The following is a 24,808-nucleotide window of genomic DNA, read 5'->3' as shown; positions in this document are numbered from 1 at the left end:
TGTCTGTTGTTGTCAAATGCAAACCACTTGTCTTTTTTCTTCAGTCTAACGCTCTCCCAACTGAGCTATTTCGGCAGTTACACTTGTCTTTTTTCTGAGGCAAAAGGAGTAACTATTCGTTGAACAGACTTGGTACAAATTGTGTTGACAAAGCAGGGTGTTCTCATGAGAGGACCCTAGGGATGGGCTTGCTGTCCAGGATCGAGTGAAATTGCTGGTGGGGTTTTTTGTGTTTTTTGTGTGTTTTTTTTTTTTTTTTTTGAAGATGACCAGTAAGGGGATCTTAACCCTTGACTTGGTATTGTCAGCACCACGTTCTCTGAAGTGAGCGAACCGGCCATCCCTATATAGGGATCGGAACCCATGGCCTTGGTACTATCAGCACCACACTCTCCCGAGTGAGCCATGGGCCGGCCCACTGGTGGGTTTTTTTGAAGACAGCTCTATTAAGGAGGCTGTTGTCACCTCTGAATTATTACTGAAAAGAGTCCAGATGATGCTCCTTTTCTATAAAATGCAACTTATGAAATTGGTAGTGAGAACCACAAAAACAGAGCTCACTTATTATCAAGATAATAACACTCATTAGTTTTTAAAATATGGTGCCCACTCTCATCGAAAAACCTGTGTGCGTTCCCTTTGTCACTGGCCAAGGCCCTGCCAATGTCTGCCCCGACAGAGCCTGGGGCACCGCAGGGACAAAGACATCTGCAGAATCAGGAAGAGGAAGGGGCAGATATACCCCTTGGGTTTCTTTTGACCCCCCTCCAAGATGCCTTGGGAGAAGGGCTGCAGATCCTAAAGAATTTGTTGTTAATTGGAGTTTATTAGTTTGAAAGTTTCATCTTAAAAAGATACATAAGGTTTTGATCAACTTGTCCTGCAGGAATATTGGTATATAAATATAAAATAGCTGCTTTGGAAAAGAGCCAAAGCAATGCAAAATTGGAAAAAAAAAAAAAAAATCCACAGGTGTTTCTTCTGAGTTCGTGCTGTCTGGTTATAAGGTTGTGATCAGACTCAACAGAGGTCGACTCTCCTCACCTTCCTTCTGCTTGCTTCTCACAGTCAGCGAGGGTAGCAGGAGATGGGCCTTTTAGCTCGTAGTATTTATCCTTGTCTTTGACAATTTAGTGGTATGTGTTTATACTGGTAGTGAAATTTGATCATAGTTAAAATGCTGCCATACTTTAATTCATAAGAAAAGTAAGTATGTCACCTTTGATATTCCCTTTGTTTCTCTCTCGGTTCCTGGACAAAATTCTACTTGGAATTTAAAAAATATAATCCTGTTTTTATACTATATTAGTTTAATGCTTACATTTATGATTGTAGATGATTTATCATGAGGGCAGAGATTCCAGCTTTTGTGAATAGGCACAGCAGGTGCATGATTTCCAGACAGCTTTGAATTCAGGGACTCTGGGGGCTTACATTGGAAGGGTCACTGTCTGAAATTCTCCAGGAAAACTTCCTTCTAATGTCTCTCTTCTTCCCACTCCCTGCACCCACCTAGGAGCCAGGCCGCTGCGGGACTCGGGGCTCACTCTTGTCTCTTCCGGTGCTTCTTCCTTCATGCTCCCACTGGCACTTTTTCTAAGCAGCCACACTGCAAAATAAGTACCCTACTGGTCACTTTTATATTAAATGGATGATAATTTATAAGTCATTTGGTTGTTTTTTTCCTGTAAAATCTCATACTTTCTTCCCCCCTCCTGTTTCCCATCATCAGTAGTATTTGTGGGACCTCAAATCTAGATACAGTCTGATGATGGCCAGTACTAACTCTGATGGTAACTGGTGGAATTCTAATATCTGGCACCTTTTTTTTTTTTTAAAGGAAACTCTGCTTTCCTATTTAAATAAACAGTATGCGTTCATATGAAGCTGCCTTTTTCTGGTAAATCTACTTAGCTAATCCTTTTTGTTTTCCACTTGTGGAAATCCTATTTTTGTTTTATCATTTGTCCAGTTACTAGTATGATGTTACCCTGCCTGTAATGGCTTTGTTTTCCCATCAGACCAGATGTTTGTGAATAGGACACTTCAAAAGGCACAAAACACCTTACTCACCTCAGTGTCTCTGGCAGGGCTGACTCAGAAGCATGGTCCGAAGCTGGGGAATAGGTGGCCCCATTCTCTCTCTACACCCCTGCCCTGATACCCACAGGAGGACAGTGCTCCTGGATGCAGGGCTCTTTCCCCTCCAGCCAGATGCGGTCTTGGAATCTTCCGCCAGGTAACGCTGCAGACAGCTGAGTTCCCTGTGCCAGAAGCCTCTGCCAGTCCTGGGGTCATTGTTGGGATTTGATTTACCAATGACTTGACAATACAAGGCTCATTCCAGGTTGATGGGGGGGGGGTGTTTAAAGGTGTTAACCACCTCAACCCTGAGTAAAAGAACATTTTCCTGAATTGTAAAAACCTGTGAAGAAATTAATATTAGTGCTTATTTTGATTTCATAGATCCACTGACAGTTCCATCAGCTTAATATTAAATTCTTGTTCCATAGGTTTAACTGTCATTTAAGAATGGTATATGGCAGCATAACCTGATTCCCATTGTCAGAAATATTTGTGGAACCTCCGCAAACTCAGAGTCCTATAGAGCAGCTCAACATCCTTCCGAGGCTGATGACTGAGGCCTGTCCCCTGTCCTGACTGCCTAGTCCTGATCCTGCAGTCAGGGCCGCTTCCCCTCCTGGTGCTGCAGCGCGGTTTGACTCCTGTCCCACTTCTGTGCTCCTCACTGCTGCTGCTGCCTGTAGGTAGTGGATTGTTTTCTCAGTCAGCATACAGTGTCTACATTTTGCCATGTGGACATGATAGACAGGTGCTGCTGCTGAGGTGGTGGCATGGGGAGGCCAAGGCTGCAGGCAGCAGTGAGTAAGTTTCCAGGAGGGATCTGATTTCTTTGTGCTATGTTCTGCTGCCATGATAGTTAGGAGTTTATTATGCCACATTTACATAATCCTGTGATACGGTTCTGCCAGGGGGCCATCCTTTTTGAGTCATATATTATCTTCAAATTAAATATCAAGAGATCCTAGTTACATCCCACGGCTGTCACTTGCCATCTGAGTGAAAAAAAAGTAAAACAGCATGATTTGTGACAGCGTGGTAAGTTTCATGTCTACAGTTATCTTGCCTTTCTTCTTTGCTGAGAGGTAGCCATTTTTCGTGTCCCTTGTGCCTCTCCATCTCTGTCAACCCAGACATCGACTCTTCCCGGAGGGCTCCCTTGTCCTCCTTCCCCATAGCTCCTGACACCCCATGTGTCCTTCTGGCTTCTCCTGGTGCTGGATCATGGACCGTGTGGGCATCACAGCTGTTTGTGGCCAGGGCCGCGAGTCTCCTTTGTGGCTCTGACTCTGTGTGGGTGCCCCTTTGACAAAGGCTGTTTGCCAACACGTGCTCTGCAGGTTAGAAGGACATCTCTGATGAAGGTTCGCCTTGCCCTGTGATTTTGGTCAGGATTACTCCAGGAAAATGAGAGTGCAGATATGTTCCTCATCAGTTCCATTTCCTGGTGGTGACACCCGGGAGTGCTCAGGAGTTACAGAGTCAGTCTCTCAGAGCCTGAGGGATTTGGGTGGGAAGCAGGGCCTGGAGAGCCCCCTGCCCTGAGGCCCCAGGATGGTACTAACACAAGGAGAGAGGCTGGAGTCTAGCAAGGTTGGAGCCACCTGCGGTGGGGGCGCAGTATATCTCTGACCTGGCAGGTCTGCTCTGGGGGTCAGTGGGAGCATGGGCACGCCTTGTGGTTAGGGGCAGCAGTGTCCAGTGCATTTCAAACATGGGCAAGAAGGATCAGGAAAGATTGGTAGAGAATCAGAAGCCTTAAAAAAAAAAAAAAAAAAAAAAAGAAGAAGCAGCTTTAGAAAGAGCCACTTGGGAAGAGGAGTTTCAGGAGCTGGTCGAGGTGAGCAGCGCGCACCCCTCCAGGTGTGTCATGTGCTCACGGCTTTCTCTCAGCCCTCCAGCCCCTTGTGGTCTGTGCCCTTTGCCAGTCGACCGGCTGTGACAACAAATTCCTGCTCCGAGGTTATATCTGTCTTTACTGTTCATTTTACCTTCCAGGTATGTGTTGTAATATCCCAGTATTCAGCATCACTGGTTAGAAGAGGGAAAAGGAGGTGAAGGGATTTCCCAGAACACTGAATTGTTAACTGCAACCAAGTCTTTTCTAAAAATTATTTTGAACCACTTTGGCTGGTTTCTAAAAGTTGTGTGCTATCTTGCCTCCTGAATGAAATCTTCACATGAGAACATAGGTTCTGGCTTCATAAAGCAAGTCTCATGCATTCAAACACAATGCAGTTAGTGTCCCTTCCCTCTCTGCTTATGGCAATTTGCATCTTCTTTTAGTGATTATTCTTCATTCTTCATCTAAACTGTTGTTCTGGGGGAAGCCATATGGCCAAATTTGTTGGAGTTGAATTTAAAGTGCAGTCACTTGATCTGGTTGTGGGTTCCGGGTGAGGGCAGCTCCTTAGAGGTAGGCACATGGACCTGGGCCTGACCTTCAGGTGCTCAGATGTGCACGTGCCTTTGTTCCAGATGGCTCTTGTTGAAAGTCCAACTCTGGAAAATTGGCACTTTATTAAACCGACTGTAACTGTGCTCATTTCCTTTGTCCCCAGCCTAACCCCAGGTCCTGGGAGTATGGGTGATCTCTCTCACACCACTGCATGTTCCTCTGGAGCGTCTCCTTTGTTGCTCAATGGGTATTTTAAAATTAATCATTTGCTCTCCTGTGAATGAAGGTCAAAAGGATAACATGACATAAACGTGGAATAGTTTGGGTGGGGGTGGTTAACTTAAGGAATTGCAGAATCTGCTGGAGTAGAGGAGAGGTTTTGTGCAGTCAGGCAGATCGGGATCTAGGAATCTCAGAGAAGACTCTGAAGTTAGCGAGGATAGTGATCCAATGTGATAGTGACTTACAGAATGAGAGTTGTACATCTGGAGAAACTGCCTTTCTCGTTTAAAGTGATTTCAGTTTTCAGAGTTAGTGTTAGTTGTAACAGAATTTTTAATTTGGCACGGGTTTTCAGAAGACTCTGGAAAATAAAAACAAAAAGCTGTCCAAGGGCCGGCCCGGTGGAGCACTGGATAGTGCGCCGCTTGGGAAGCGCGGCGGCGCTCCCGCCCGAGGGTTCGGATCCCACATACAGACCGGTTCCCGCTCACTGGCTGAGCGAGGCACGGGAGCAGCACTGAGGGTTGCGATCCCGTCGCCGGTCCCGGTCCGGTACGGGGGCGACACTGAGGGTTGCGATCCCGTCGCCGGTCCCGGTCCGGTACGGGGGCGACACTGAGGGTTGCGATCCCGTCGCCGGTCCCGGTCCGGTACGGGGGCGACACTGAGGGTTGCGATCCCGTCGCCGGTCCCGGTCCGGTACGGGGGCGACACTGAGGGTTGCGATCCCGTCGCCGGTCCCGGTCCGGTACGGGGGCGACACTGAGGGTTGCGATCCCGTCGCCGGTCCCGGTCCGGTACGGGGGCGACACTGAGGGTTGCGATCCCGTCGCCGGTCCCGGTCCGGTACGGGGGCGACACTGAGGGTTGCGATCCCGTCGCCGGTCCCGGTCCGGTACGGGGGCGACACTGAGGGTTGCGATCTGTTGCCGGACACGGAAAAAGACAAAAAAAAAAAAAAAAGCTGTCCAAAATTAAGAGCTGTAGGGATTGAAGTTTGCAGTGAGGTGGATGATGTTATTTTGGGGTACATTTTAGATGGTAAGTGTTGGACTTTTTATGAGGTTACGGGGAACGTTTGCATGAGGCGGTAGACCAGTTGGCCACTGCAGAGAGACACACAGTGGCCACACCTGTCCTTGGAGATTCACCCAGGGAAGGCCTGGGTTCTGTGTTGTGTCAGCATCACTCCTTGGGCTCTTTCTCCCTGTGGGGCTGTGAACAGTTGGAGCACTCTGCTCCCGAGCAGCGCTGTGTGATCCTGGCAGGCTCCTGCACAGAGGTTGGTTTGCATCCTACAGTGGTTGCCAATGTGCTGTGGGATGACGAGCACGCCTGTGTGTTGCATGTGCTGGGACTGCATTAGCATCCACACAGCTGCAGCAGAAGATGGGCTACACTCTGCCCCAGGATCTCTCCCTCTCACTCGCTCAGGTGTACACACGCAGTTGAAACAGCTTCACAAAGCAGTGTTTAGCCTTACTGCATGCTAACTGCTTTACTGTCTTTCATTCTGTTTTCTGTTGTGCTTTCCTGTTTCTTTTCTTCTTATCTCTTTTGAACACTGGTTGTGACACATCACATTGATTTTGTGACACAGTTTGAAAAATACTAGAATAGATGACTGCTAGTGTCTCTTTCTTAAGAGCTTGTAGTTTTGAGCTATTGTAATTAAGTAATTTTTGAAAAATTTACAACTATGTGGAGTTTACACTGTAAATGTTAATACATTTTCCCTCATATTTTGATAATTCCAAAGATAGTGGTTCTTGAATTATATTTGGAAGCTTTTTAAAAAAATCACATTGAAATTTAAAAGAAATTATAAACACATTAGTTAAAAATTCTTTTTTAGCAGACTTCTCGGGGCTTTTCATCTAGATTCAGGGAAATTAGGATTATGTATGCCACTTACGCATTAAAATGAAATTCCACTGATAGCTCTCGAGTCAGTTGCCACGTTAAGTTGCTGTCCCTGTTTCTGGTATTGGTTGGCCTTTTGTTGGTCATGTTGATGATGGTGGGGCTGAAGATGACCCCGTGTGCATGGGAGGCAAGTGACTGTACCTGGTCTGCAGAGCTTCTGGACAATTCTATTCATGTGCAAGTCTTTCTTGCAGGGGAGTTCTGGGGAGAAAAGGAGCCCTGTCCAAGTGTGCGTCAGTCGTAGCTGGTGTGTGCCAGAGGCCTTGGTGGGAGCAGACCTAGCAATGTCAGACCCATCCCCTCCAGCAGCAGGAAGGGCCCTTCTTGGTGGAGCCTCTACAGCTTCTTTCAGATCTTTAATGACACACTTTAATGATGCACTTATTCCTGTCAGAGAAAGTTAGGGCTGCAGATTGCCCCTCTGCTCCCATATAGGCCCTGGGATGCCAGGCACTCAAAGCCAGGAGCAGGGACAGCCTGTGAGTAAAGGAGTAGCATCTGCCCCAGCCACATGGTACCTGCCCTTTGTTGGGCAGCCTCTTGAAACACAGATGAGGCCCAACTTGTGGGTGGTACATCTTTCGGGAGAGAACTAGGTGGCGGGTGGAGAGTTGTAACTGGGATCTAAACCTCTGAGCTGCCGCTCTGTTGGTGGGTCATTTTGGGCACACGATTTCACTTTTTTGTGCCTTGGTTTCCTCTTGCTGTGAAGTGAGGACAGCAGTAGCACCTGCTCCAGGAAGTTGTGGCTTCACCAAGAGCAGGAGGCCTGCCTGGTGCGCATCCTGGCTCTGGGTAGCGCTTGGTGGGCCATCTACACAGCCATCTGTCAGGGAGGATCAATGTATTTTGCTTATACCCATTGGTGCAAATCCTCAGAAGCTGACCATACAGGCACCGACACTCATGTGATGAATAGACAGTAGCCAGCTGTGGTCTGGAGAAAGAAGGTTTTACTCCATGCTTAAAGTAACATCTGCTCCATTCTTGATTGATGTCACCAGACCACAGCCTTTAGTGTTTCTTGATGCAGAGGCTTTTCCTTTAGTTTTATCTTTTGTGTGTGTGTTATTTCGAGAGATATTATTTAAAAAGCTATATACTGGGCCAGCCCGTGGCTCACTTGGGACAGTGTGGTGCTGATAACACCAAAGCCACTGGTTCGGATCCCTATATAGGGATGAGTGGTTGGCTCACTTGGGAGAGCGTGGTGCTGACAACACCAAGTCAAGGGTTAAAATCCCCTTACCGGTCGTCTTTTAAAAAATAAAAATAAAAATAAATAAAAAGCTATATACTTAAAGCATTTGTTAATTAATTTGGAAATATTCTGTTTCATATTAAAGTTACCACCATGACTTAACCTTTTAAAGAAAGCAGATCATCTGAGCCTAATCACTGCAAAGCAATTTAAATTACAAATTTAGCTTTATGAAGTGAATTAAAATTATTTGTCAAAGAAATACCAAACACAATGTGACTGTGTCTTAGTACTCTTGGGGACTGAGAATGAGAGAGATCTTGGCTGGCAGGAGCCGCTGTTTGTGCTGTTGAAAGTCCCACATTGCAGCTGCCGGTGCTGCCCAAGGCATGGGCTTGCTTGGCATGTAGCTTGTGCAGGACACTGAATGGGAAGCTGAGGATGCTTGTCCTCGTTGCCCAGGGAAATATCCATTATGCAGGATCGGTCTCAGTCAAGGCAGCCTTTCCATGCAATTCACTGAGTGAGTCCTGTTCCTTCCCCTGAACTAGGAAGTCACATTTGGTGGCACATAAATAAAACAATGTCTTCCAAGCACTGTAGGTTGGCTGAAAAGGCGAAGGCTTGCGGTACAGTTGGGGCTCACTTGTGTGTCCTCAGCCTCCCCTTCATACACAGAAAACACTGTAAAGTGATGGGCATTTTAACCTTGGCAAAACATTTTTAAAACTTTTGAATTAATAATACACAGAATTTGGCTTGATTTTTGTGCATTAAGAATGATGCAGTTAAACATATGTTTTGGAAGCTACTCTCAAATTCTAATAAATTGTGCCTTGTGTTTCTATAATGTAGTGTCCTTTTACTGCAAGTTCCTTCTTCTAGCATGGTGCATAGCTTCTAGACATAAATCACTTAACCACGTATGTTCACTATCCCATTTCCTGCCGGACTGTGCCAGCCTAGTGATTCCTTGCTCTCTGCAGCACTGGTGGCCTATGGAGGAGGGTGAGGGGATACTGGCCACTGGATTCCAGCAAAAAGACAGTGTTCTTACAGATGAGAGGAAGCATTTGTTTTCTACGATTGTTGCTGTTCCCATGAGTAAATATTGCAGGAGACAGAAAAGCTGTGGGTGCACTGATGGTGGCAGCTGTGTTTCCAGTTTCATAGGCTGGCAAACTTGTGTATGTTACTTCATGACGAAGCTATCCCCTAGGATAATTGGATCAGAGGATCCCTGAGACCCCTTTTGACTTTAAGCTTTGAATTTGAGCCTCAGAAGTGGGGCTGCACAAACTGTTTCCCACAAAATACAACCAAGCAGCATCTTCACTTTGGACTCAGGGGACCTGCACGCCTGGTAGATGAACTCAAAGAAGGAACTTTGTTCCGGGTGCTGGTTCTGTTTTTGGCACCTGGCTGTCCTGGGTCTGATGCTTGACCTTGGGGTTATACTAAAGAAGGAACTTTGTGTGCCTGATCCTCTCAGACCCTGCAATGGGCCAGCAGAGCTTGTTTGGGGGAGGAAGGGAAAACCGGACATGCACTCCCCTCAGAGGAACATTGGGGAGACCCCAGAGATGGGGTTGCGCTGGACCCCACTCTGCCGTGGAGACGGGGAGGCAGTGGCAGAGCTGTCTGCAGAAGAGCCAGCACCTGGCCTGGGGTGCACACTGGCCGAGCACCACACACGCCTCTGTTCCCTCAGCCCCTGCTGGAGTGCAAAGATAAATGCCCTGTGGGTGAGAGTCAGGAGTTGGCCATAGGTGGTCATCCTTGTTTAAATCCAAACTCTTCTTGAAAAATGTGCTCGGTAGCTTTTAAAGTTAAATTTAACATATGTACCACTTTTCAGACGTGTACTTCTCGATGGTTGCATTTTGAGTTGCCAGTGAAACAAAGTGGTTTGTCTTCATTTAGTTACATAAGAGGGAACGAAGTGCCAGAGGGTTCAGTTCCAAACTCACCTGGATCAGGACTGGTCACAAGCGAGTCGTGGTCCAGTCGCGTGAAAGCATCAGCGGTGTGGAGGTACATGCCTCACACGCCCTGCTGGCAGGGCAGACATCATGAAACTCCATCAGAACTTGAATGCACAAGGACATTTCCCAGTGTAAACAGGTTCATGATCACATTGCTTCAGCTGTCTCTTACCTTGTGACAAACTGCCCCAAAACTTAGTGGCCTAAAATGACACCCATTTATTATCTTTCATGACTCTGGGCTTATTGGGCATGGCAGGCGGTTCTTCTCCATGTGCTGTTGCCTGAGCAGCAGTCATCTGGAGGCTCTGCCGGGCTGCCCTGTGCAAGGTGACTCGCCCATGGGGCTGGCACACAGCTAGGGCTGCACAGCCTCCCCGTGTGGTGTGGGCCTCAGAGCAAGGCCGCAGGGTTCCAAGAGGGGAACCTGTTTCCCATTGCTTGAGAGCTGAGGCTGCAGAGCTCTGCAAACCTCCGTGGAAACTGTTTTTCTTGAGGGATGGAACAGAATACCCATGCCAAAATCTTGAGTCGGGGAGGCTGAGGTATGGGGCTGCCTTCAAGGGGGAATATGGCATCTCTCAGGATCCGTCCCTGCCTAGCGTGTGTAGACTCTGAACTCCTTGAAGGCAGGCCCCATGCCCAGCGCACAGGAAGTATGTCCTGCGTGGAGCCCGTGTCTCACATGTGCCTTCTCAGTGACTGGTGCACAGTAGGCATGCATGAGGTTTGGTGATTCTAAGGTGATGTGCCATGCAGTTAAGAGTACCAGTATATCTCCAGGTAGATACTAATTTATGAATCATACGTCTCACATGCAGAAAGTAACTTTCCCCGTTGAAGCCAACAGGTTGGGGGTTTAGTCTGTCAGCTCCAATGTCATAATCTCAGGAAGACAGCAGCCCACACTTCTGGCATGAAAATCCACATCTAGAAATTAAAGATATTACTTGACTTATTAACTGCTTTGTTGGGGGCAGTTTGGCTGATAAATGCATTGTTAAATAATTATTAAACTGTTAAAACAGCCTTAAAATTTTTCTTTTCTACTTTTAAAAATCTGGATTTTAAAACCCAGATTTATATAATTTCTGAGGTATCTCTTGTATTCTGTTCATCTCATTTCTTTGGGGTATTTGAGAGAATAAAGCAAAGACCTAGACATTTACTCAAGTGACTTCAGAAGCGGCGTGTGTTTGGATAACTGGCAGCTGCTCCTACTGACCTTATGTGCCGCTTGAGGCACCATCTCCACATCTCCTCTCTGCTCACTGGGTGCTTCCACAGCCAGGGTTTTTGTTGATACCAAGTAGTTACTAAAGAAAATTAAAACAAAACCAAGAAGAATACATCAGGGGTCACTTCACACTCAAATGTAATGTATCAGAGTTCCACTTCATATACAGATTATCTTTAGAAAGCTAAATTATGCCTTCCAAAGTATCATGAGGAGCTAGCTCTTTGCCTTCATTAACTCAGTCATCCCTTTCTATAGGTGGAGACTTGCTTTTTCCTATATCTTAACCTCTCCTGTGGTATTTCTCTTGAGGAAATGAGATAAGTTCAGGAACTAGACACTAATTTTTTACAGATGAGATCAGTAGACGGTGGCTTTCCCAGGATTATACAGGGAGTTAAAGTCGGGTAGATCCAGAACCCAACTCTCATGACTCCTGAACACTGGCTCCAATTCTCCAGAACACTATCATCATCACCACTACTACCACTACCAACCCAACCACCACTACCACCACAACCAAAAACAACACAACTACCATGTCCCTTATCCTCACCACCACCCTTATAATCACCACCGTCCTCCTCACCACTATCAACAACACAACCGCCACCAGCAACACAAACACCAACACAACCACCACTACCACCACCAACACCAACACAACCACCAACAACACAACCACCATGCCCCTTATCCTCACCACCACCCTTACAATCATCACCATCATCCTCACCACAAGTAACAACACAACCACTTTCCCCACTGTCCCCACCCACCAGCATCACCCTTCCAAACACATCCACTCTCATAATCACCAGACAACACAACCACTCCCAGCACTCCCACTGCCATCACCACCAAGAGGGCGGGTGAATTTTCGATCACAAGCTGTGTTCTAATCTGCCTCTCCTTCTGCCCTCTCAACCTCTTTCTGCTCAGACTGAACAACACTGCTTCCTTTGCCCAGCTTATGGGAGTTTTTGTGGACGGTAAGGTCACTTCAGATGTGAAAATGTGTAAGAAGAGGCAGGGTGCATTAGAGGGCTCTGTGTCTTGCTGTGCCATGTGTGCCTCGAGAAGCTGCGGGAGCTGGTGCACACGGAGTGGTGCTTACTGCTGCTTCCTCACCAAGGCTTCATGTAGAATATGGACCCCGCAGGCCCGGGTTCAGTAAATTTTAAACATTGACTTTGTTCCAAACTGTTGCCAGACGATATTGTGTCTATTGAAATGTTCAAATCTGGCTCAATTATTTCTCTTTTTTGGAGGATTTCCAGCCACATGGGAAATCTTTAAAGACGTGAGGTTTAATCGTACAGCTTAGATTACGGAAATTATTTAGTGCTGTTTCAAGTAGATGTGTTTTGATACTGATAGTTTTTTTTTTTAACAGTTGTAGCTAATGATATCTAAGATGTGTATGAAAAAAAGCTTATGTATGTTTTAGGCTAAACAATGTCAGGTCACTTGAAAACCTGGGAGATTTTTGTGTGTGTGTTCTGGGAAAACCATCTCTAATAATGCACACGTACACACACACACACACACACACACACACACACGCAAATGAAAATCTATATGCACACAACACGTAGATGTTAAGCAATACAGAGACAAATCCATCAAATATTCTCATCGTATATTTGTGAAATAACTTTACCAACATTCTGCTAACAATAGCTCTGGCATTCTGTAGACTTTTAAATTTCTCTCAATGTCTTTGACATTTGTGTCCCTGCTTATACTTAAGAGTAAGTTCCAGAAGCTTTGAGAACCTTTTCCATGAAACCAGGCCTAAACTCAGCTGTGAAAAAGATTAGAAAAGATGGGAAATGTCAAGCATTTTATATGTAAGCTTTTTTTGGCAAGAGTGAGGAGAAGGGGTTTATGTGTGGGCAGTGGTGTCTATCTTCAGCAGAAAAGTGGTCTCTTCTGTCTCCAGGAGGCTTTAGGCTTCTTTGAATGGTTTTTCACATGAGAGAGTCCTCTTAACTTCAGAGATAGCCACACTGTGTCACTGCACTTGTAACAAAAATGGCTCCTTCAGGAAAATGTGTTCCTACATGGCATGCCAAAACAAACAAATCTTGGAGACCCTAGGTAGCTCAGGAATTAATCCCATATGGAAAAGGCTTCCTTACCAGAAATGGTGGAAAATATAATTTAAGCCCTAAAAGGTCAGAAGCGGAGTGAGTTTGGTGTTGGCTATTTCCAAAAATCATTCTAGAAAAGTCAGAAGACCATCTGTACCCTTCCTGCCGTCTGGTTATGGAAGCTTGGCCCTGCAGGCTCAGGCCTCGGCTGAGAGAGACTTTGGGGACCGCCCTGGACAGTATGGGGTGGCTGTGGCATCTCCTGCTGCAGGCTCTGAGTCTTCAGGGATCTTTCTGGTCCCCCAGCAGAGCCTTGTTATGTGAAGCAAAATCGACTGGATGCAAAGTGGATACAGAATACTCAAAAACTTACTGTTCTGTAGCTTCTTGGTCTGTTTTTTCGAGCAGCAAGGAAAGTAGTTTCAGGCTTGTGATGATTCAGTAAAATAGGCGTGCTGTTTTAGGGCTATCATTTTTGTCCCTGTTGAATTTCTTGGTACACTGTCCCTGTAGCTGTAACATAGAAGAATTTTTCAAGTCAGGCGAAGGTCCAGGAAAAGCTGGACAAAGTTTTTGGCTGGGAAGGATATTATAATTTTTATTTTTTTTAGAGAGAACTTAGATGAAACGATCACTTAAACTTATATTTTCAGTATTTTAGTTGGTTGAAAAAATGGTGTCTTTGAAGGGGCTCATTGTCAGCTGAAGTAGCTTTATAATAAAGGTGATGACTTCATGTCGGTCTCGACGCCCTCTGTTCCTTTGGTTTAGTCCCATACCAAACCCGTGTGACTCCAGACAGTCAAGTTAGGGGTAGCATCATTCTCAAATATGCATTTGAACGGTAAAGTCAGAGAGTTAATGGTAAACACAGATTTTTTTCATTTGTACTCCTCACAACATCCACGGTGGCATCTGCGGTACCTTGTTGTTACTTAATGGTTATTTGTTGAGTGAATGACTAGTGATCATTCCAGATTGTTCTCAGTTGATGGTGAGATACACAAATGGAAGACATTTGGAAGCTCTCTTCCAACTTCAAGCTGCTTAAAAATGTGGCATGTATTCACTAATTCTTTGATCAGAGAATCTGAAAATTTTTAGAACACTCATTTAAAATCTCTAACTCTTAACTCAGCTGAAAAATTGTGACTTCTGAGTAATTAAAATTTCATTTTAGTAGGATCTAAGTTTTAGAACTTTTTCTGCATGGTCCTTTGGGCTTTTCTGTACCATCTTTTAAACGTATCTCTTTTTCTCATTAGTCAGCCTGCTGTGTTGTGGGTGGGAGTGACTTCTCATGGCTGGTGTGGGCTAGTTTTGGTGGGATGGGCACCCTGAGCCTGCGCCTGGTGCTGGCCCCACGTGCCTATCACTTTGGCAATTCAGTGCCAAGTAGCTAATCGATGTCGAGAGATTCTTTAGGCCCCAGAATTCCATTCTGGAAGGCTGTCAGAGTAGTGCTGATGCAAGGAGACCTGGTCCCCACTACTGCACCAGTAATGCAATTTCTGCATTTCTGGATTTTGGAGGAGTGCAGGTGGGTGGAAGGTGAGCTTTCTCGAGGGGCCACACCCCTTGAAACTCCTGGGGTTATCGCCAGACACTTCATCTCTTCATAGTCAAGGAAGTGAGAAGTGGAAAGTACCCGGTAGGCCTTGAATTCCTATTCTGTTCAGGCCCCAGCTTTCCCTTGTGTGAAACCTGGGTGCTCTGACTGGTTTGAGCCATGTAAAATTGGAAGGCCGTTCCCCACACCTTCCACTGTGCTGGTGTTTGGCTCTGGTTGTTGGGTTCCAGAAGGGCACTTGCTTTGCGGTGCTGAATGTCTGGCAGGGCCAAGTGGGGGAAACTCCAGGTGGTGCTGCAGCAGTGTGGCTGGGCCGGCACCAGCACGGCTGGTCGCCAGGGCCCGAGCGTCCGGGCTGGACTCTGGGCAGCGAGGATGCGCGGGGCATGAGGAGCTGCTGGCTGGACAGCACAACTGCAAGCGCAGCAGGTGACATGGCTTGCATGGTCCACGCTCTGACGGGGAGACTGGGCTCTGTGTGAACCAGGGAGCCTGTCAAAATCACACTAGTCCTCCAACTATTGAATGACAGATGACCAAGGAGGAAAAAATGTCTCCAGTATAATATCGTTTCCCCCCTTTTTTTTTTTTGTTTTAAACTCACTTTGAGAGTGAACTGCTGGGTGACTGTTAGACTCATTGTGTGGGTCCTCTAGAAATTGTAGATCAGTACTGATGGGGTGCACAGTTAAAATGTGGAAGCTGATGCTGTCAGTGTGTTGAAATGACTAAAAGAACCTTATGTTTTTTAACTCACTGACCTTTGGGAACCTCTGAAGGACAGTGAGGACAAACGTCCCTTTCTTCCTCCAGTGTGAGCCTGTGATGTGCAGGGGTTTTCACACTGATAGGCCTGAGCAGTGTGGGCAGGACAGGACCATAGAGTGCTGAGGTCTGCATGCACCTTGTCAGCTAAGCTCTGTTCTGGAGCCCATAAGTGTCCAGACTCATGTTTAGAAATCAGCAAAATCCTTAGCAGAATCCAGTCCAAGTGCTAATATTACGACTTCTTACACAGTTCAAGAGCAGGGGTACATTTCTGATCACGTAATTCTGAGAGTTGGAAAAGTTCTGTGTTTCCTCTCCCATGGGCAATAACAGTGAACATTTGCAAATATTTGGTAAAAATCCACTACCATCTTTCCTTACATTTGCTCTAAGTATTTGCAGTCCAAAATTGAAATAGGTGTGACATGCCCCCTGGATTTGGAGAGAAAGCATAAGGTCCGAGACCATCAGGTACACATGTGTATGTGTGTGCATGTGTGACTGAGAACACACTGAACTGATGGCTGCTCTGCTAACTGGCCCTATACGGAGTAACGCATTGGGGGCAGGAGAGTAACCAAGGAGTTACCTTCATGTGTGGATAGACACCGCCAGTTATTTAAAAAACGTGGGCTGTCATTTCATGTTGACTCTCAAAGTGAGATAAGCAAACAGAAAGCTTGAAAAGTGATCCCAGACTGACCTTCAATCCTGCCTCTCCATCTCGTCTGCCTTTGAGTGAGTGCTGTCGCTTTCGACGAGAACGCTGTTCTTGTTTACCATTCCTGTGTCACCAGATATATGGGAACCCTCAGTGTGAGGGCATTCCCTAAACAGAGCCCCTGGTACTGAAGGCTGGCATGAGCTCTGAGGACGGCCTTCCAGCTGATGAAAGATGAAATCTGACGGATATAGATGATTCTGAGATAGAAACCTGTAGGAAGCCATGGTGTGGGCCCTCAGTCCAGCAACAATCCCCTGGCCCAGGAATGGTACATTACCTCACTGAGGGTGAGCGGGCATCAACAAAGCAGCATTCCCCTGAGCTCTCAGGAGCCACAGGCCCAGAGGTGGCCACAGCTGTGCCGGCCAGGGTCCCTGCAGTACTGAGCATGTGAGACAACCTCTGATTGCACACAGCCAGGGAATGGAGGGTCTGCTGAAACAGGAAGGAGAAAGCCTAGCTCCTTAAAAATCGGTCCTGACAACATAACCACTTGGGAATCTTTCTGAGAGTGTTGTCCTCCTTTTGGGGGCTGCTCTGTTGGCACCTGAGTCGAGTTCCAAACAGCCCCCAGAGCTGCGTAGAACACGCTGCCAGGGATGATTAACGATCAGCAGGTGTTCAGCCAAGAGGCCCGTCAGCAGAAGAGAAGTGATGGAAACAGCCTCGAAGCTGTCTTCCCTTCTGACACAAGCTAACGCAGAAGGGATTTAGCTTAAATAATTTCCCTTGCGGTTTTAAAGGGAAGTTATTTTTAAAGTCAGATGAGGCTGTGAGAGTTCTTAGTGAGATGGTTTACCATGTCATTCTTCTCACCTGACAGTCACAGACAGGCAATTGGCTCTGGCCACTTAGGCGGCCTGGTGGGATGGGGACAGCTGGAGAGGGCTAGGAACTGCACTAAAAGCCATGTGATTACTGGCCTTGGGATCTTGGGCAAATAAGTTAGCCTTTGGGATTCCATCTACCTGCTGGCAGAAATGGAGCTCATGATAAATAAGATGATATCTGTGCAAGTGCCCTGCTCCGAAGCTGGCTTCGACCCTGCATGAACCTGGGTGTTACTGGACCAAGGCCCCAAGACCCCCCACTAGTCCTCCCACACAAGCCCTCCACAGTCTCCTGCACTGTCCAGGGCTGCGGGGCCCTTATCTGCTCATGTTTAGGCTGCGTGATAGATCCATTGGGTCTCTTCTTACAATTAAGGTTTCACGTCTCTGGTCCTGAGGCTGCAGCCGTTGACATTGCCTTTGGGCCTGGCACCTGGCAGGGCATTCATCAGAGGGATGCACCCTGCACTTGTGATGTGGGTCCTCCAAGTCGGGTTCCCTCTTACATGGCAGCACTTGTTCCCTTCGCCCGCTGGCTCCTGCTGACCCATCCTCTGGGCCTGGGCCACAACTCCTAGCAGGCCGCTGCCCCCGCCCATGGCCACAGAACCCTCTTGCCCAGCAGGTCTCACGCTGGGCCCTAACCCTGGGCTTGCCTAGGCCTGTTCACACCTTTGTAAACAGTCTGTCTTAACTCTCCCCAGGTTTTCCCAGTGTGAGGGTGGAGTCTGTCTCCTGCTGGGATCCTTGACACTAATCCAGCAAGTGAGGTGCTAGGTGTCCCTGCTTGACAGTGTTGGTGTTGGGTCACCTGCAGGTGGTACAGGACAGTAGGCAGCAGAGGTGGGAGCTCCTGGCTCTGGTCTGTCCAGCTCTGGAGCCCCTCTTCCCCAGAGGTGCCCACTCTTGGCTGAGCATTATCCCTTGCTTCTTGGGTGCTTTTTCACTTAGAGAAAACTTGAAGAAATTCTTCATACCTGAAGGTAAGCATTTACAAGTGTTTCTGACTCTTGGTGTTAGTTAATTTGAAAATGGCCTCTTGCTGACCTCAAAATTATTTGCCAAGAACAAACTAACAGTGGAGACAAGCGCTTGTCGTGTTAAACCAAGCTTTTGTCTCTCACCATGAATGTGTGTGAAGGCAGCACATGGCGCTGAATCAATCAAGCAAGTCTGTGTTTCCCATCTGAAAGGCCCAGGGCTTGGTGGAGCCATGCAGGCGTATAGCCGAGGACCAAGTTCTGGTTTCTGTTAAGTTCTTCAAGGCTGGAAAGCCCTGCAGGGACCCCGGCATGTTAAAAATGTCCCTGTCTTCTGTCTTTAATTTTTCTCTTTCCAAACTCTGGAGGTTAGAAATGCAGTCTCTTCAGGGCAAGAGGCCATGGCCGAGTCCCCGTATTCAAGTCACTCCCAGAGAAATGCTTTGCGACATCGGGAGGGCAGGGCCTCATCAGAGGGGCTCTCATCAGTTGAGCATGAGCATGTAGACACCAGGTGTTTGAGAACCACCGAAGATAACACGGTGTGTGTCCAGGGACGTCCCTTCCATTTACTTAATAATGACAGTTTATAAAAATACCAGAGAAGCAGTGGCAGCAGATTCAAAGGCAAGATGTGGGAGAGGTCCCACAGAGCCGTCTGCAGGTTTTCCTTCGTGGCCACCTGTCCTTCCAGCTGTCTCCAGGCTCGTCCAGGATGCTGTGATTGTCCTTTCTCCATCCAGGCCCTTCTGCTAATTAAGAATTCTTGAAACTTCATTTCCTCAAGGGTATCTTCCCCACCTAAGCAGACGGAAAACACTGTAATGACGTTTATCTGCTGTCAGCCTCTCTCTGCCCAGAAGGGACCTGAGAAGTTTAGATATAAATGTTGAGCATTATCTTTAGCCCAGGGTCCTCTGCCAGACAGGGCAAAAAGGGATGTTGACTTTCTCTTCAGAATAGAGCGATGTAGATCCGGTCTGTAGAGGATGGATGTGGGTCCTGGTCGGGGAGACTGGCTGTTGGTGATGTGTCGCTGTGCCATGGCCATGCTGTGACGTCAGGAGCTCCCTCTGAAACCCCACCACCACCCGCAAAATAGTGGCCTGTGTGTTAGGCTCTTGCAGGTAGTCCTGCGTGCAACTGGGAGAAAAAGTTGGTCATTCAAAACCAGCTCTCCTGCATGCACCCCTACCCCACCCCGACCCCAGCATGGGGATGCCGAGAGGCAGCCCAGGGTGGAGGGCGTGCTAGGAGGCACCTGTTTTCTCACAGCCCGCAGGCCCCTCTTTGTGCCCATGGGGTGAGGAGTGAGGGGCCACCACCTGTGCCTCCCCGCATACCCGGGCCTGCAGAGCACTGCTCAGTGAGGTGGGCACTCCTGATGCTTCAGCAGCACGGGGGCCTCAGCCTGTTCCTGGCAAGTCATGAGAGACATTCATAAACTGTGCTTGTGACCCAGAGTTCTGCTCACCCCAGCAGAAGTGGACCTGAACCCAGCTGTGCCAGGGCATGAAGAGGCTGTCATAAGATGACTCTGCATGCGCTCCCGTTCACCCCGCGCTGAGAGTCGCCCTGCTGACGTAACCTTCGAGTGGCCTCACAGTTGCTGGAAATGGAGCCAGCTGGGATGGAGCCTGTGCTCTCACGTATCCTTGCCTAGACGTGGAATTTCTGGGATGTTGCCTCAGATGGATGGTGCGCTGAGACTGTGTGTGCTCCCTGAGGAGGGCCAGGACCCCACAGCCACCTGAGCTGCTCTGCCCTGCCCTACGTTGGGACAAGTGGCGTGCCTGTTAGTGTGGGGTGGCGGGGTCCCATCTTCCTTGGCAGGAGACTCTCATTCCTTCACAGCTGAGCCAGGTTAACTAGAAATCAGTCCATTTGGACTGATTCTCTGTTCTCAGTTGAAAACTGGAATTTGTCTTCTTGAGACTCCATTGCTGGTTTCTTCTGAATTCTGACAGCTCTTGTCAGTGGTCTTCAAGTACCAGTAGTAGCTTGAGATTTGCACCGGTCGAGCTGCTTGCCTGGGAGCCAGTTGTCTGTGGCCGTGTTCAGGTGCCTGTGCAGGGCCCACCTGTGGGGCAGCTGTGGGGGGGCTTGGGAGGGGTGTCCAGGGAGCATTTTGGGAGAAGACTTGGTTGCACCTTTGAAAATGCAGGGGAGCGAGCCGCCTTAAGCTTCCCCAGAGGAGCTGCGTGGCAGAAGACGGGCTGCAGGATGCTCTTGGGAAGCAAAAGGCCAGAAGCTTTGTCAGCTAGAGACAGTGGACCAGGTAGCCATGGGGTGTTCCAGCTGAGGGTCTGAGAGTGGGAAGACTGTTCCTGGCATGTGACCCTAAGCCATCGATTCCCACTGGAGGGACTTACAGCAACAGACATTTATTCTCTCACAGTCCTGGATGCCAGAGGTCCCAAGGTGCCGGTAAGGCCAGGCTCCTCCCAAGGGCTCTAGGAGAAGGTGCTTCCTGACTTCCCCGGCAGTCCATGGTGTTCCTTGGCTTGTGGCCATATCAATCTGCCTCTGTCTTCACATGGCCTTCTCCTCTTTGTGTCCAGTGTTCAAATTTCCCTCTTTTGGGGACACATGTTATTGGGTCATGGCCCACACTAGTCCAGTGTGACCTCATCTTAACTTACATCTGCAAAGGCCTTATTTCCAAATAAGGTCATATTCACAGATTCTAGAGGTTATTGGGACTTGCATGTATTTTTTTAAGGGACACAATTCAACCCACAGGACCCCACTGGCAGAATGGTGTCTGGCTGCCCCTGCCTGGGACCCATGTTCCCACAGAGACATGTGGTAACTCCCAGCACTACACACATGACAAGTTGTTGGTCAGGAGATGTGAGTTTGGAGAAGTTCTGGTGCTGTGGAGCTTCCCAGTGGAGACACCTACAGACTCTGCTTCCTGTGTCCCATCAGAGTCTCAGTATGCGAGGCCATGCAGTTGTATGGCCCTTTCGTGCGCACGTCTGAGTGCGTTTATGACCAGATGTGCTTGGAGAGGAGGCGGTGGTGGTGGGACCGGAGCACTAGAGCCACGGCCTGGAAGGGAGGGAGGGAAGCTGGGGAGCAGCAGGGGGTCGGGGTGCGTAGCTCGCCATGGGCTCTGCTCTGCATGTGCTCAGTCATACTGGCTGTGGACAGCTGTTCCTGTTTCTCTCTTTGGAGGCGTGGTGGGCTCACCGGCACACCCAGTTGAGATGGCCATGCTGCAGCTGGCACCAGCCAGCGGCCAGTGCCCTTGGCCCTGGCGTGAGGAGTGTACAGACACGGGCATGAGGTTGTGTGTTTTGAAAAACAGTGAATCTGTAAACTTGTGCAGAGACTCTAAGGTGTTTCTGTGTGGCCTTCCTGGCATGACTCAGGGTCTCTTCATCCCATGGGGTCGGTGTGATGAGAGAGATTGTGAGGCTGGGGCGCCCTCTTTTTGAAAACCACCTTTCTCCGTCATGATTAAGAGGGAAATGAGTTGATGTTCACATTACCCAGTGAAGCCCAGACACATACATGGTACTCCGTAAATGCTTCCTGCTGAACTGAACTCAACAGGAAAATCGTGTCACCTCTTTTTAGAAGTTCTCTGTTTTGCCCCATCACAACAAACACAAGAATAATTTCTGTTCTGTGCATTAAGTTTCCCAAATTAAAAGAACTGGTCAGAGCTGTGAGAACATTGTTGTCCAGACAGGGAGGAAGAGCCCCGAGCGCACTCCTTGCTGGGTCACCACCCACGTGCATGGAGGCAAGTACCCCACTCTCCCATCCATCTGCCAGCAGCCCGCAATGCTTGCTGCCAGGCGGGTGTCATGGCTCTCAGGGTTGTGAGGCTCCTTCCCAGGTTCATCTGACGTGACTGTGGGCACAGCATGCGTCGCTTACATGAATGATTCAAACAAATCTTTTGTATTCTCTTGCTCTTCCTCGTCCACTCCCCACCCACCTGCTGTTCCACAACAGAAGCTAGAGGCTGGCGGTGCACAGGCACTTCCGAAAGTTCCTGGAAAGATTCATATCATCTTTTAATTCCATTTTCCCACGAACTTTGTGAAGTGCCCTTGTATGTACATGAGAAAATGCAGAGGGCCTCAGATTTGACTTTGGGTGAGTTGTTCAACCTCCCCACCCTGTCCCAATCAACTGGAAGGTTTAAAGACACGGTTAAGATTGTTCCCAGGAACACAGCCTGTGTGGAGGGCGGGTGAGTAGCAAGCATCTCCATACCTCTGCACTGGCTTATTGCATTTTTAGGCTTTGCTTTCTCCCCAGATCATGTTTGAGGCTTATGCCAGACGCTGGGACAAGCCACAGAGCACACAAGCAGAAACTGCTCTTTGTTGCTGCTCCCCATCAGCCTCTTTGCGTGAGCAGTCTTGACTTGAGGTCCCTGGTGGCATCTTGCCATCTCCGAGCTGTAAATCTGGCTCATAACTATTAGCCTATTGGCTTTGAAATGTGTTTTTCTAAAATGTTGTATCAATTGACTTAAACCCCGAGGTCTGCAAGAAGTCTCTGTGTGCTGTTTCCTGTTCTCCAGGCTTAGGGAGTGACCCCAGAAGGAGCTGGCTTCTGTGTTTGCCTGCGGTTTGCCTGTGGTTTGCGCTCTACCTCTGACTGTGTGCTCTACCTCCAACTGTCCACTAGTGGGTCATTGGGTTTATGAAAGCCTTAAAGTGGAATACAAGGAGACATTTAGTGTTCCCGTCAGTGGGTTTAAAGGGTTAAGAATTCAGTTATATATATATATTTCCCCACCCCCACCCCCGCCTTGGTGGGGAGGGGGCATTTGCTGTTTGAATGTACAGAAAAGATTTCAGGCCGGTTGATCTCCTGGCTAGTTGGTGGTTTAGGGATGGGCATCTTTCCCTAAGCACCTCATTTTTCTATTATGAGGAAGCTACTCTTTGAATTAATATCTAGATTTGGAAAAGTCAGCTTGTTGAAATGAACTGAATTACCTTAACAGGCTGGATTCAGAAGTAAATGGCCTTTGGAAATCTGCATTATCTGACCCACGAGGGTAACCAGTGGAGTCTGAGTTGCAGACACCAGTGTCCCTTAAGCAAACAGCTTCCTTCTCTGGGCAAAATCTCTTCTTCTGTAAAATGAGGAGGTGGATTTAGCTGCTCTTTAAGGTCCCCCTAACACGGGTGAGTCCGTGATTCACAGACCCTATATATTGTGTGTTAAATTGTGATTTATGCAATTAAAAAAAAAAAGAATGACTCTTGGTTGTTTTTGCAGCAGACCCATGGATTGGTGGTCTTGTCCTTGTTCCTGGCCACACACTTAACATATAACTGTTGAAACTATCTTTTAAGTATATGGGCGTATGAGAGTTGTTTTGTTTTGTTTTGTTTGCATCTGGGTTGATTCTTAGTTTGATTCTGAATTTTATATCTAAATATTACTGAAGAGTCCTTGGGCTTCTTGCATTTATTTTAGGTTTTGTACCAATTTTGCATTATCTCAGTTGGGTATTAAACAGAGTTTCAGAATTGGCAGTAGACAGAGGAAAACCAGATGTGTGCTCCAAAACCCGGTGCTTCTAAACCCAGGATTCCCTTAGTGGGCTACTTCAAATTCACACCCCCTGCCATTATTTTGTCTGAAAATAATTGGCTTTGCTTCAGAAGTATACAGGGGAAAACCCTCTAAGTGAAGCTGGGAAAAAAGCCCATGCCCCGTCCCCAAGTGTCTCTCATGTGAGATGTGCCACCCTCTAGGACATCCCACCTCAAGGTCAGCTGCAGGCTGGCTGTAGCTGAAGCCTGAGGTGATGCTACTGGCCAGGGATCCAGGACTTGCTCTGTTCCAGTGAGATATTTCTACATTCCAGAGCCTGTTTGGAAAAGCCCGTAGATCAGGGCTCTGCTCCAGACGTAAAGTAAGCAGGACAGGTGCAGGAGTTGAAAGTTCGTTGTTGAAGATAAGTGGAAATTCATCCCAGCGTGCTGTACCCTTGAGGGCCTGCACCAGGTCTCGTTCATTTTGTCATAGGAAATGGGCGCAGATGCGGGGCCTCCCGTCCTACCAGCAGCAGGGACCGGCTGAACAGACTTCCAATGGATTCGTCCTTGCAGGGTGCGATAGAGTTCCGGCCCTGGACCTGGACCTCATTTTTGTTGCTCTGCATTAAGATTTGATCTATGTCAGTTTTACTTGTTACCAATTTAAAGGGAGTACAAATGAAATGATCTCTCACCTGCTTTATGTTTCAAGAGGCAGCACCGTGTCCTGAGGCGCTGTCAAGCTGCAGCAGCAAGCTGAGAAGCAACACATCAGGCCTTTTGTGTCCTGCATTTACAGAGCACTTTTGAGTCTCAGTTCTCACTCACTCCACTCGAATTACCCTTGCAGAAGATGGCCCGCCTTCAGGGTGACGTGACCACTGAAGAAAGAGGACATGCATCAGTGCCTGGGCCTGTCAACCTGCCCCTGCTCACTAGTGCCTGTATCCGGTGGCCCCCTGTGTGCAGCCCAGCCTGGAGCCTGTCCTGATGCCCAGAGGGTAGTGTCCCCTCTGCTCTTGCCTTCCAGCCTGGGGCGGTGCTCAGCATGAGCTTGACCTCACGTCTTCCTTCCGTCTCCCACCTGTGGCCCTGGTCCTGGAAGGAAGTCCTCACAGCCCTTCTGCGTTGTCTTCGGCTTGAAGTCCTTGTTGGCATGAATTTATTATTTCATCATGAAAGTCACACATGTTTAAAAAATATGGGCCGGCCCGGTGGCGCACTGCTACAGTGTGCCGCTTGGGAGCGTGGCAGCACTCCCGCCGAGGGG

General features: G+C 48.1%; 1 protein-coding gene across 6 annotated transcripts in view; it reads left to right on the top strand.

Moving 5' to 3' along the window:
- The window catches only part of BANP (BTG3 associated nuclear protein), a 104,629-nt gene that overhangs the window by 66,885 nt on the left and 12,936 nt on the right, over positions 1-24,808 (top strand). The window lies entirely within an intron of this gene.

This window comes from Galeopterus variegatus, unplaced genomic scaffold (assembly GCF_000696425.1).
Source record: "Galeopterus variegatus unplaced genomic scaffold, G_variegatus-3.0.2 Scaffold2240, whole genome shotgun sequence".
NCBI classification, from domain to species: domain Eukaryota; kingdom Metazoa; phylum Chordata; class Mammalia; order Dermoptera; family Cynocephalidae; genus Galeopterus; species Galeopterus variegatus.
Note: the sequence above shows the minus strand (reverse complement) of the source record. Positions and strands in the feature narration are given on the sequence as shown.